A 13,938-nucleotide genomic window follows, 5' to 3' on the forward strand; every position below is an offset into this window, starting at 1 on the left:
GACTACTCTGGCCTTTGCGGGGGATGCTCTGGGGCTTACGAGCAAGCTCTGTACCTAACAGACGGTTCAAGCGTTTCAAGGCCGGGGGGCTGTGCCTCTTTTCCTCTGAGTCTCCGGTTTCGGGGGGCTCCACGGGGTTTGCGGAGCCGAGGTGAGCCCAGTGTTGCAGGGGAGGGGCACGGCACAGGGAGGATGAAGCATTTGCCCTGGGCCTCGGAGGGTGGAGGGATTTGAGAAGCTCGTGTGCAGAGGACAGCATCCCGAGCCGCAGTAAAGCCGCAGCAGGGGCTGGGAATTAGGGCTGCACAGGGCCTGGTGGCTGGAGGGTGGGGTTCCTGGGAGGTGAAGGTAGGAGAGGAGGTTGAAGACAGAGGCAGATCATCCAGGGTCCGAAGGCGAAGAGGAGGTTTGCCTTTTAACCTGTAGGCAATAGGGAGGGATAAAATGTTCTGGAGCAAGGGAGTGCCGCCTGACTCAAGCTCTGGGGAAATGTGTTCTGAGGCTAGGCCCGCGATGGGGCAGGATGGCCCGCAGAACGCAGGGTCAACAGGGCTCGGTAGTGCAGTGGATGCAGGGAGAGGGGGGTCAAAGGTGACAAAGGTTGTGAGCTTTTGGCTCCTTCTCTTCCAATCCTTTAATTAATGAAACTCTTCTGATTCCCTTCCATCAGAGAGGAAGGGCAGGATTCCACACCAGTTGCCAGGAACTTATATAATCAATCAATCAATTAATTGCACCCACACACACTTTCCGGGTGGGCAGGAGAAACGTACTGTCTTTAATCCGTTTTTGAAATATGCCCGGGTGAGGGTACTCTTTGCACCTCGGTTTCACGGATGGGGAGACTGAGGCCCAGAGGATTCAGTGAATGCTTTGCTCAAGTCTGGGCTGGGATTTGAACCAGGGTCTTTCTGCTGAGAAAGCCATCCACTTCCCTTTATGCTAAGCTGCCTCTGGTGAGGCTGGCCCCTGAGGCATGCATGCAATTGCACACACACACACACACACACACACACAAACCCTGCGCTCGGGCCACCAGGACAGCGGCTGAAACAGAGACTTCCAAGAACCCTCTTCAAAGCGGCCAGAGGCATTCAGCAAGGCCTGGCATTCAGGCTGGAAGGATTTCTCCATTGTCTCCACCATCAGAGGTAAGTGACATCTTGAACGCCTCAAGAAGATTAAATAGCCCGGCTCCGTCGGAAAGCTTACAAAAAAAAGGGTGAGAGAGAGAGAAGAAAGGACGCAAGTTGGCTATTATAGAGCTGGTCCTTTTTTGTCGCAGAAAGAGCTTTCAAGGAGCACTATTGGAAGAAGCGGGCCCAGAGAAGAAGACAATGCCAGAGAGCCAGAGAGAACTCCTACAGGAACCCGGGGCTGGGCACCGTGAATGCGGATTACTGCGGCTCCGAGCCGCCAAAGAAAAGGGGAACCCTGGTCAGGATGAAAATGAGGAATTACTTTTTTTCCCTTCCCCTCTGAGCCTCCAGTTCACTGCGCAGCGACAATGCGTGATGGGGGGCACTTGACATGCCCCTCTTCCAGGCCATGTTGGCGCCCCATGTGGGGCCCCCGGGGAACAAGGGCGGCGCAAACCCAAACAAAGCCGATTTTAACCCGATAAACTCACCCCACATTCTCCAATAGAAACGACGGGCGTTTGGGCTGCTGAATGTCTGCGCGCGGTCCAAACACATGGGACAAATAAGGAGCTTGGATTTGCGGATGTTTGAACATATGTAAACTCCTTCATCTTTTTAAGAGAACTGTTTCCTTTTTTTTTCTTTTCCTTTTTCTCTTTTCTTTCTTTCCTTCTTTCTTTCTTTTTTTTAGTTTTCAATGGAAGAAAACTGGGGATGCTGATGGCCCTTTTTGCAAAGCCTCAAAAGAGCCTGTTTCTAGTAGGTGATGAAGCTATAGACTGTGAGGGAGAAAGGGATCTAATTTGCTCAGATCCTGGGAACATGATTTGCTTTTGAAACACACTCTATCCTCACCCACCTCTAAATGGCCACCCTGTACATTTAAAATGTGCTCTGAAAGATGCGGTGCAGAAAGGCTGTAGAAAACGGCCCGAGCCGGAGATCCGACTTCGGGTTTGTTGTCGTCTTAACTGATGTTTTGTTAAGAATCACTCAGCTTCTTGGAGCTTCGGCTCCTGCCCACATTGCTCTGAGCACTGGGCTGCTTGGATGAGGCAGCCTGGAGCCCACACGGTACAACCCCCTGCATCCCCCAGGGCGCAGGACACACGGGGGGCTGCTGTGGCCGAGACGTGTGGGTGATCAGTGCCCCCTCCTGCCTCCTTCTCCAGGGAAAACCAAGTGAGGGGACCGTTGCAAAATTGCTTCCGAAACTCTTAGTGTGTTTTACAAATCTGAGCTATTCTCTTTACCATTTGTCTTCTCTTTGGCAGAAATCAGTTATCCAGACCTATCTGTTAGGTCACCATCAGTTACTGAGCCCAAGTCCTCGCGTGAAACTCAGCCCAGCAAGAACTCAAAATCATTTTCATTCACATAAAGTCACTAACGGTGTTAAAACTCTCATACTACCTTCAAAAGAAACACGTGGCCGGTGTTGATAGCGGAAATGTAACAGAAAGCTGAATAATGAGTTTGGTAAGTCTTCCTCCCTCCTGCGGTTCTAGTCCCGTATCAGGTGGTTCTAGTCTGGTATCTGTCATGAGGTGCCCCGTGTGTCCTGGAATGACATTTGCCTTTTACATGTAGTCCTGACTTGTGTTTTCAAATTCGGGTTTTGCCTTCTGTGTGTATGTGTGTGCGTGCGTGTGTGTTAATGATTAGACCTGGCATGTCTATCAGAACTGAAGGTCACAGTGGAAATGGGATTTGGCGTCTGAGATGGAGAAAAATGCTGTTATGACTTAAGAATTCCTCCTTTCTGGAATGTGAATGCACATGCATGAAACGTAGCGCCTCCCTCTGAGAGTCTCCTCGCTGAGACGGTCTGACCTTCACAAATGGAAGAAAGGCCGCTTTTCTCGAAGCTGCTGCTTTATTTGGCCCCAGATGTGCCCTCACATGAACCCAAAATATCTACCGTAAACAGGAAGCTGTGCGACTCGGGGGGGGGAGGGCGGTGAGTTTGGGCACAAGGCAGACCTGGGGCTGACCCCTCCCCCCACCACACGCCTCCCTGGCCACGGACCATCTTTGAGCTGTGGTGAGGACAGAGCGGCCTGGTGTCCCTGACAGCTCTGTGAGGAATTTGCGGAGCAGGAAGGGCTGAGAGCAGTGGTCAAGCGTGTGGTGGGCGGTCGAGTGGTCTGGCAACGCCACTTACTACGTACAGAGTGTCCTGTGCCTCTGCCGATTCATCTGGAAAATGGGGCTACTATTGGAAGCTTCTTCGCGGACTGTTTCCCACACCATGCCCGCCATGTGGTGAGGCCTCAAATGAATGTTAGCTACTTTTAAAGCTTCTTGGCCAAGGAGCCTGGAAGCAAGAGGGAGAAAGGGTGATATCCAGGAGGCAGATCGGCTGGAAAAGTCTGACCACAGTGGTTCCAACCACATCTCTTACTCTGGGAAACCAGAGGCTGTCGATGAGGAGGGCGAGGGGCCGCGGAGTCTCCGACCCTCTTCCTCTGCTCACCTCCCCCCTGCCCCACGTCCATCCTCTGGGATTACAGGTAGAAGCTCTCAGGGCACGAAGATTTTGTGCCTGTTCCTGACAGAGATACAGTGGGACTGAGCTGTTGGAGGGTGGGGAGGGGACAAGATCATGACCGTTAAAATTTGAACACGTTGTTCCAGCCTGTTAGTCGTGGAAATGTCTATTATTTTTATTATTTAGCATGCCGTAGAACAATTGTTAGCTTTCCCTCCGTGTGGGACTACACGCTGCCTCTCCCCAAATCCCCGCGGCCCAGGCCAGCCAGGGCTCCCTGCTCTCCCTCAAGCTGCCCCTTTGGCGGCCATTTGCCAGGGCTCCGCTTGACTTCATGTGTCTTTTTTCCAAAAGCTGTTTCGATTAACCCACATTTACAATAGGAAATAATATTAGTCTCGTAACCAGAGGGTATGGAGCCCTCGTTATGTAGAAACAAACCTTGAGCTTCAAATATTTCTGCTGGTGAAACGTCTCACGTAAAACTTTTATTGCAGTGGATGTTATGGGGGAGACATTTTAAATAGTAAAAACCAATATGCTGTGTTCCTGGATTATTTTAGTTAACAACAACGAAACTAGTCTAAATGCACTACCTACAAATTGAATAAAACAGAAGCAGTCGACTTATAAGATTCGTATTACATAGCCTACAATTGCAACGCATTAAACTAACAAGTGTCGCCTACCGTGTTTCTACAGAGCTGTGTCACGTATGATCCCTGGATAAAATAATACTAAAAGACAAAATAAAAATTTTTTTGGTGAGAGAGAGAGGGAAAAAAAAAACCATCTTGCTGTTATTCTGGGATCTGCCAGTAAGCTCAGCGGGAGGCAGACCAACGAGGAAAGTGACCCCCTTCGGTTTCCAGGTTATGCGACCCAAGAGCTCGTCCAGTGGTGGTCTTGGGGAGTTTCTTATTGCCAGGGAGGCTAGCGTTGAGCAAAGCAAAGACCCTTGGTGGAGAGGACTCTTGGGGAACGTCTGGGCTTTCAAGTTTTTTATTTATTTGAAATGTTTATTTATTTTTGAGAGAGAGAGAGAGAGAGAACGCAAGGGGGGAGGGTCAGAGTGGGGGTGGGGACAGAGGATCCCAAGTGGGCTCTTTTTGGACCCTAGGAAGCCTGATGTGGGGCTCAAACTGCAAGATGATGACCTGAGCCAAAGTCAGACACTTAACCCACTGAGCCACCCACACGCGCCTGTCTGGGCTTTCAAAATAGAGGGAAGCACAGGATGATCTCATCTCAGGAACTTCCCGTGGGGACACCTTTCCACCGCCTGACCTCTGGCAGCAGGAAAACTGAAGGACCAGGGCCTAAGCCAGCTGCTCCCCTGGCATTTGGGGGGGGGGGGGATTGAGTCAAAGGAAGAGACTGAGCTTCTGACTGCAGAGAAGAGCTGAGACTATCTTCTGCTTGTGGACAGCCTGCTGACCCAGGGTGGCGTTGGCCAGACTGGAGGGCCACGAAAAGTGCCCCACCGTCACCACCTGATGCTTTGCCTTCGTCAGGGATCCGGTTGTTCAGAGGGTCCCCGGTCGACCTCTCAAGCCTCTGTCAAATTCCCCATTTGGAACAGCAAGGACAGAAAGATACTTTTTCAGAACCTTTACATTTGGCTCAATCAATTTTTGCGTGGTGTGTCCATTTCTTTATGTTGTTGAGGGTTTTTTTTTTCGTTTTGCTTTGTTTTGTTTCTGAGCTGGCAGAGTTCTCAGCTTACTACTGTGAGCTCTACTTTTTTTTTTTTTTTAAGTTTACTTATTTATTCTGAGAGAGAGAACCAGCAAGGGAGAAGCAGAGAGAGAGGGCACAGAGGATCCAAAGCGGGCTCCTTGCAGACAGCAGAGGGCCCGAGGCAGGGCTCGAACTTACGAACCGTGAGATCATTACCTGGACCAAAGTCAGATGCTTAACCAGCTGAGTCACCCCGCTGCGGGGCCCCCCCCGCCCCCCCCATAAACTATTTTTTTTTGTTGGGAAATAAGGCGGCTTTGATATCATGCAGTGATCCTTCTGAATTTGTCCAAGATAATTTTGGCCTGAATTTTACAGGTGAGAACCCCTGCATGTGCATTGCTGATGTTTTCATCTGCACCGGAGAGTCTTCTGTCTATTTTGGGGGTAAATTCTCTGTCAATTGGATATGGGCTAAACATTTCTTTTTGCTCATGTAGTCCAGGAGGGATTCGATATTTCTGCTGGAGTCTGGCACGCCCCCTTTCCAAAGGGTTTGTTTTCTGGCCGTCGTGAGGCTTTTGGTTTGGAGGGTTTCCGCGTGACCTCTCAGTGCATCGATTACTTGAGCTTCTTCAGTTAACGACACGTTCATTCCGTTTCTTTTCTGTTAGAGAGTTTGTCAATGAATATGTAACCTCTGCCACATAAATCGGTTTCTTCACAACTCCCCTGATTCATTTAGTAAGGGCTCCCCCTCTACGAGGCGTCTTCGATATGCCTAATTCCAAGTTCTCATGCTGTCTGTTGATTCATCACGGCCAGTAGCCCAGTGGCTCCTCTTTAGCAAGTGTCCACGTAGAGGCTGGACCCTGATTCAAGAGAATTCCGGAGATTGGAGTCTTTCTCCAAACCCCGTGTGAGTGTCGCCTACACTACTCTGCACACCGCTGATGGGTTTTGAAAGACGTTTTGGGTGCCATACTTGCTATTGGATTTGCTTAGTCGAGTCTTCCAAGGACTGAGACTTACTTGTAATGTCAGCCAGCAGCCCAACTTGCTGTAAGCATTTAGATTTCTCTTCTTTCATGCTATTCTATAAGGGTCTATTTTAAGACCGAGTGGAGAATGGTCACGTTCCAGCTCATTGTTTGTGGTTTTCACATTTGCTATTTCTGATAGTTTGTTCTTGAGTCTGACTTCTAGAATGGTTGATTTAAGAGCCCCAAGTTTCCATTCAATGTGTCTAAAGCTCTCAGCACATTGACGTCCTTCCTCCAGAAAGACAGAAACTCCAATGGCCAGTTCTCCGTCTCCCCTTGCATTGTAGTACAAAGTTTTAAGCATGCAAAGCTTCCACTGTGACGGGGAAAGCTGTCCTCTCCCCCACAGTCCTCGGGGGTCTGGCCCTGGGCTAAGCTCTCCTGGCAGGACAGCCATTGCCTGGCACAGGGTCTCCAGAATCAGCATCACGCAAAGCTCAAGGCCATCAGAGGACCCTTTGTGGCTCCTAAGGCCACTGCTGTATTTGCACAGCCTAGGTTGCCAGGACAGGACCCTGCTGGCCACATCAGGTGTCAAAGTCCAGCGGTGAGCATTCTTCCCAGGACCCTCTCTATGCCTGGCAACCAGGGCTGACCCCAGTGGAAGGGGAGTGGGGACATGAAAAACAATGTCTCCCAACTCTCCCACCTCTTGGCCGATAAGGGAAATGATCAGATCACTTGGACTATAGGCTAGGCTCTGTAGGCGAGAGGGAATGGCCAGAGGCTCTGGCCACCTGAGGTCTTTCCTGGCTGCCCCCCAAACTAAGGACATCAATATGTTTCCAAATCTATAACCATTCGGGGTCACTAGTTGGGAAGTTCCAAGCTGGAAGATTTGTAGACCCCCAGTAGCGACCACTGCTCCTTTTTCTCTCTCTCTTCTGAAAAATTAAGATGACATTCATATGATGTAATGTTTTCATTATTTTAAAGCTTTTTTAACTATTTTAAATATCCTAACTAATTTAGTGGAATTTAGCACACTCACAATGGTGTGCAACCACCACCTCTGTCTAGTTCCAAAATATTTTCCTGACTCGAAAAGGAAACCCCATAACCATGAATCTCCTAATTCCCCTCTCCCCGCTAATCCCCGGCAACCAGTGATTTGTGACCTTTCTCTCTGCATCCATTTTCTGCATATTTCATATAAATGAAATCATACAATATGTGACTTTTTGCGTTGGCTTCTTTCACTTAACATAATGCCTTTGAGATTCATTCATGTTATAACCCCTACTAACACTTCATTCCTTTTTATGGCTGAGTATTAGCCCCTTGCATGGATAGATCACAATTTATTTATCCATTCATTGAGAGAACATTTGCACTGCTTCTACCTTTTGGCTCTTGTGACTAATACTGCTATGAACATGCATTTTTATGCAGTTGTTTGAGTACCAATTTTCAATGTTTAGGTCTATGTTTTGGGATTATACTGGGTGAAATTTCTGGGTCATATGGTAATTCTATGATGAACTTTTTTCGAGGAATAACCAAACTACTTTCCACAATGGCTGCTCTCATTACAATCCCAACAGTCAGATAAAGTGTTCTAACTTCTTCACGTCTTCACTAGCACTTGGGATTTTCCATTTTTCAAATGATAGCCATCCTAGGAATGGGAAACAGTACCTCAATGTCAGCTCGAGTCCTTTGCCCATTTTTTAAGCTGGGCTGTTTGTTTTTTTGTTGCTTAGTTGTAAGAACTCTTTACATATTCTGGATATTAGACCCTTGGCAGATATATACATTGATTTGCAAAGATTTTCTCCCATTTTGTAGGTTATCTTTTCACTTTCTTGGCCATGGCCTTTGATTCACAAAAGTTTTTAAGATTGATAAAGTCTAATTCATCTTGTTGCCCATGTTTTGGGTGTCAAAACTGGGAAATCATCATCAGATCCAAGGTCACGAAGAATTACCCCCTCTGTTTTCTTCAAAGCGTTTTGTGGTTTCAGTTCTTGGGTCTAGGTCTTTGACCCGCTTTGCGTTAATTTTTACATACGGTGCGAAGCCAAATCTTCTTCACTCTAGGATCCAGGCTAAAAGCACGTCCCCTGTCTGGGACACGACATCCTCATAGCACAGGGAAGAGAACAAAAGCCACACCATCCAACGGCCTTGAAAGACTCAGCCCCAGCACGGTGTGTGGTGTGTCTGCTCTTGTCTCACCGTTCCTGGTGTCGATGGTGAGTTAGTATTCTCCCGGAGGAACCACGGAAGACGCTCGTGGCAACAGCAAACATGTATAATCTTCCATTCTTATGTGATCTCTTACATTACAGAGGAGAAAGAAGCTGATCATGGGAAACAATGATACGATCTACCATATGAGCCCTAGAAATCATAGCACATGAATCAACAAAATAGAGTAAAAAATTCAGAGTACAAATATTTTACAGGAAACTTTTTTAATTAATTTTTTTTTTGAGAGAGAGAGGGGGAGTACGAGTGGGGGAGAGGGGCAGAGGGAGAGAGAAAGAGAAAGAGAATCTTAAGCAGGCTCCACGCTCAGTGTGGAGCTCGATGTGGGGCTGTATCCCATGACCCTGGGATCATGACCTGAGCCAAAATCAAGGGTTGAACACTCGACCGACTGAGCCACCCAGGAGCCCTTTCCAGGAAACACTGGAGGTACCAGCTCCTCCATCCCTTACCTGAAACCACTGGGGCCCAGTGACTTCCGAATTCAGAATGTATTGGATTTACGTATAATATATAATGCTCCCAGCAGGATCCAGGGCTGTCCTTGTAATTAGCAGATGAGTATTTTTGCAAAAAAGGATGATTATCCGCAAAGTAAGAGGCCCAATTTAGTTTTAGGTCAATTTTTACTGGCAAACAAGCTTAGGTCAATTTAGGTCTTGCTGCCAAATGAGCTTAAAAACCAACAAAACCACTTTTCAAAAGAGCTTTAAATGTTTTTTATTATTATTTAAAAAAATTTCGAGGTTTATATATTTTGAGAGAGTGAGAGAGAGAGAGAGCGAGCAGGGGAGGAGCAGAGAGGGACAGAGAGAATCCCAAGCAGGCTCTACACTGTCAGCACAAAGCCCAACATGGGCCTTGAACTCAGGAACCGTGAGATGATGACTTGAGCCGAAATCGAGAGTTGGATGCTTAACCGATTGAGCCACCCAGCCGCCCCAAGAGCTTTTTTTTAAAGGTTGCGATTGCAGATAAGGGGTTGTTGACTTGTATTTTGGAGAGTCAGACACGTTTCTTAAGCTAATTTAGGAGGAAGCAATCCACAGTCACATACCTCCTTTCCAGAATTTTCTAGGTAGTAATCAAATAAGAGTTCTCCTAGACTACTGGATGACTTAAAAACACACTTTTTGCCGGGTATTATTTATCAGCGGTTGGAGATTCTTTGGTGGCCCTACCTTGACAATCTATTGATACGCCTACTCTGCACAAAGGTCTCTGTGAGGGTCCCTGTCCTCATGACACTTGAAATCTGGGTGGGGAGAAGAGATGGTAGGTTTTACGGTATGTGGCTCTGCAGTCGGACCTATGGAAAGAGCTTGCTTGGGGAGAGGTCTGTGAGGGCAAATCAGGGTGGGGTCCGGCAGAGTTTGGTCCTGTGAAAGGAAGGTCTGTGAGCATTCCAGGTAGGGAGAACCCCCGGAACAGGAGAGCCGAGACAGGGCCTTGCAGAAGAGGCTGAGGGTTCGGGGTAGAAAACGCCAATGCCACAAGACCAGTTCAGAAGTCCATCTACTTACTTCCAGTGTTTGTGGACAGAATGACCTCTTTGTAGCTGTTCCTTTTCAGGGGAGTTATTACAGAGCAAAAGACGTGTTTGCCGGCAAGTTTAATTAAAATGTACTTCCTCGGAATTATGTTCAGGGAGCAAATGAGTTTAAGCAGGTTACTTGGCACATACCAGTTGGGAGGTGATGATCTCTTCATTCCTGACTCGAGAGAGAGAGGGGAGGGGGACAGGAGAGGAAGTGAGGTGGGGGCTTGGGAGGCAGTGAAGGGAGAGGTTCCTGTAGGTACTTGTCTGGGGAAGGCTTTGCAGGCTGTGGGTAAGCAATTATTCCTACAGTCTGGGAGCCAGCCTTCTGTCGGGGCTTAAAATGCAGCAGACACCTGTTTCCGAGATTTCCAAGGGAATTTTCCAGACAAATGCTCCCTGTCTGCTTGGTTAGGAGTCAGGTTCTCCTCCCTGGTTATCCATGACACCTTCCTCGGAACCGCGGGAGCCTTAGCAGTGTGAAAATTGCCTGATGGAGCCCAAACTGAAAAAGGGTAGACTCTGGTGGGAGACGAGATAAGGACGACAAACGAAAACCTCAGCTGGGCATCACTGAGCACCCGTGACCTCCTTGGCGCTAGAAAATATATGACAAGGTATGAGGGACACTTGATGCCTTTGTTCTGCTCTCTTGTTGGGGAAGGAAGGTGTTGTAAGAACATCTATTGAGTTCTTTCCATGGTCGGAGCCCTCTCCAACGTGACTGGGGTTCGAGACCAAAAATAAGTGGTACATGATTGGTTTGGCATCTATGGTACATTTTTGGAGAATTCTGAAAAGGCTGCTCTGATCCTCCACTAGGATTTCCAAGGAAGAGAAACCGAGGCAAGGAAAATCATGTCCTTACTTGGGTATTGCATCTTTACAAACTCTATTTCTTCTGCTGGAGTTTCCTGCAAAGACGCCCAGGTATCGTTGGAGACTTGCCCGGGGTCCACAGAGCCGGCTGCACTCCAGCTTGTCAACATCCCCCCTTGCATTGTCACTGGCCCTAGACTTTGAGCTTCCTTTACAGCCTCTTCATAAAGGACAGAACGTGCTGCTCTCTTGCTCCAAATCCGTCAATGGCCATCCGTTGTCTGCTTCGTATCGTGGGATCTCAAAGTGGGATGCCAAATCCAGCTGTGGGAGGTTTTCCAGAGGATGGGGCATGTGAGCTTGAGTCTCAAGTAGATATTTATAAGGTAGTCAGCGGGGACAGTGGGAGTGGGGGTGAAGCATTTCCAGAAAGCATCCTCTGCAAACCATCACGTGCAAAAGCACGGAGATATCACGCAGCAAAGCATGATAAAGCACTGCCAAGAATTGTGGGGTGGCTGAAATCCAAGGGTCTGGAGGTGACGGGGGGCTGGATTCCCAAAGGGTCTTGTACGATAACCTAAGCTCAGATTTCAACGTGATGCCCGAAGGTCGTTTCTTTCCTTTTATGATATCACATGTCAAATACAAGTTTAAAAAACAAAACCAAAATTAAGGTTTTGCTGTGCTTGGTTTTCTAGCCCTCTTTTCCACTCAACATCACATCATGAGTATCTTCACGCATCCTCAACAAATCCTTCACGAATATTTCTGTGCCTGTGTGATGGTCAAACAGATACATCTAAGCATGTTTCCCATTTTTGATTTTTGGATAGTTCAGCTGTTCTCATTTTTTAACACTAAAAATAAAGTGGTAATAAACACCATAAGGATGTATCTTTGATTTGCATCTCTAATTATTTCCCTAGAATTGATACTTAGAACAAAACAATAATGTTACACACATTTTATGTTCTCTATCTTTAGGACACCAGAGTGTCTGTCTCATTTTACCCTCTTGGACAACGAGAGTGATCACTTGGAAAAGAAACTGATATTTGGGGGTGCATGGGTGGCTCAGCCAGTTAAGGACTTGACTCGATTTCAGTCCAGGTCTTGATTTCATGGTTCATGAGATCGAGTCCCGTGTGGGCTCTGCACTGACAGTGTGTAGCCAGCTTGGGATTCTCTCTCTCTCTCTCTCTCTCTTTCTGCCCCTCCCCTGCTCTAGCATGGTCTCTCTCTTTCTGTCTCTCAAAATAAGTAAATAAACTTCAAACAATAAATAAAATTAAAAAAAATAAATTGACATCTTTGGAAAAAAATAGTTGTATTAATTAGATTTTCCCTAATATTCGAGGTAAAAAATTTCTTCAGATGTTCACTTAACTTACGTATCTCTTCCAAAATTTGTTCCTTTCCTTTGTCCAATTTCTATAGGATTATTTTTCTTACTTATTTGGAGAAGGACTTCATACACCAGGCCAAGTCTTTGCAGTTTGTTTTAGTTTCTTCCCAGTTATATATATATATATATATACATATATATATATATATATATTTTTTTTTATTTCATGCGCTTTGTAATTTAAATAGCTAGACGCTAGCCTTTCTAGAAGGTAAAGACTGCAGGCTGGTGGGATAACAGGCAGGGAGGGGAGGGAGCCCTAGGTGGCTTGGTGGTTTCCAGCGTGGAAGCTCTGGGGGGCGGGGGGGCGGTGACTCAGGCTGCTCAGGGGTGGCACCGATGCGCAGGTGAGATGCCCAGAAGAGCTAGAAACAACATCTGAACCTCATTCATACCATGTGGCCGAGGGCCGTTTGTAGAAGGAATGAGTTCCCATCTGCATCTAGAGCTTGTAGAGAATTCTAGGAGGAGGCACGACTCGCTCAGAATGAGAGCCCTGGTCTCTTGACTCCGAGTCCCGAATCCACTCCTGACGATGAGTGGACAGCTGGGTTGTGAGACGGCAAGGCAGGGGGACTGACATGGCCCAATCTAGGCAGCATCTGATTCGTCAGTTTCACTTTTTTTTTCTTTTAATGAAAATCTCATCTTCACACGCCTTTCCAGCCTACAGCTGGCTCCTCCTCTCCCACGGGGAGGTGGGCTATGTTTTGGATACCTCAAGCCCACTTCATCTTGGAGACTGACAGGAACTTACCAGGTGTTTATTATGACGAAACTGCTCTCCATCGGCGTTCATTACTTTAGTTTCTTCCACAAGGGTCAGGAATGTGGCACCATTGACTTTTCCATCACCCTGGATTAATTAATAGAAATCAATATGGCGAGACAGAACAAGGAACAGAGCAGTTAAACGTCTCACGATTAGCGCCCATCCTCTTGAACTTCTGTCACGGAGGGAGAAAGATGAGCACCCCCACTACGAACATGTCCAAAACTTCCTTCTTCTCCTCCTTCTCCTTCTCTTCCTCTTCGTCTTCCTCCTCCTCCTCCTCCTCCCTCTCCTTTCTCATGACTTGGCAGAATTGGATAAAACCACGTGTTTTATTTTACAGCATGCCTATAGCTTGGCATCGTTGGCATAAAAATGTTCCTCTAGCAGACAAATCACGTGATAATGGCTTTTCCTTTGGGCTGGATCATTTTTAAAGATATTACAATGGGGGATTCACAGTAATGTGTGCTGCAGCCTGGAATGTGTCTGTGCAGGTGGCCAAGTGACTGTCCATCTCTCGGTCATTCTGCTGTCCCGCCACCTCCCCCTTGGCGGGTGTTGCAGAAAGGCAGGAGGAACTGCACGTGACGTTGGCCTCGCCTCTGGGCTGGTCTAGCCGGTGGTGCTGCCCTGTGTGCTCTGCTATGCGACAGGAGCCTGCCCAGGCTCAGGCCTTGCTGCAGAGGGGACCAGAATCTGCGCTTAGATGTCTGCCTGTGGTCTCGTCTGAAAAAATCCACCAGCTGATTCTCCTCTGGACTTCCTCCCCGTGGGTGGTGAGCCTCATAGCAGTGATGGGGCCTGGGGAGTGTCTCTCAGCAATTAGGGACAG

At 47.6% G+C, this 13,938-nt stretch overlaps 1 long non-coding RNA gene across 1 annotated transcript in view; it reads left to right on the forward strand.

Annotated features, from left to right (window-relative positions):
• LOC121044131 (uncharacterized) overlaps positions 1-2,616 on the forward strand; it is a 73,636-nt gene extending 71,020 nt beyond the window's left edge. Inside the window, exon 6 of the long non-coding RNA XR_005797149.1 lies at positions 2,417-2,616. This is a non-coding gene — a long non-coding RNA (uncharacterized LOC121044131). The remainder of the gene's footprint in view (positions 1-2,416) is intronic.
• The last annotated feature ends 11,322 nt before the right edge of the window (positions 2,617-13,938 follow it).

Source organism: Herpailurus yagouaroundi, unplaced genomic scaffold (genome assembly GCF_014898765.1).
Source record: "Herpailurus yagouaroundi ecotype Mexico unplaced genomic scaffold, PumYag 188, whole genome shotgun sequence".
NCBI lineage: Eukaryota > Metazoa > Chordata > Mammalia > Carnivora > Felidae > Herpailurus > Herpailurus yagouaroundi.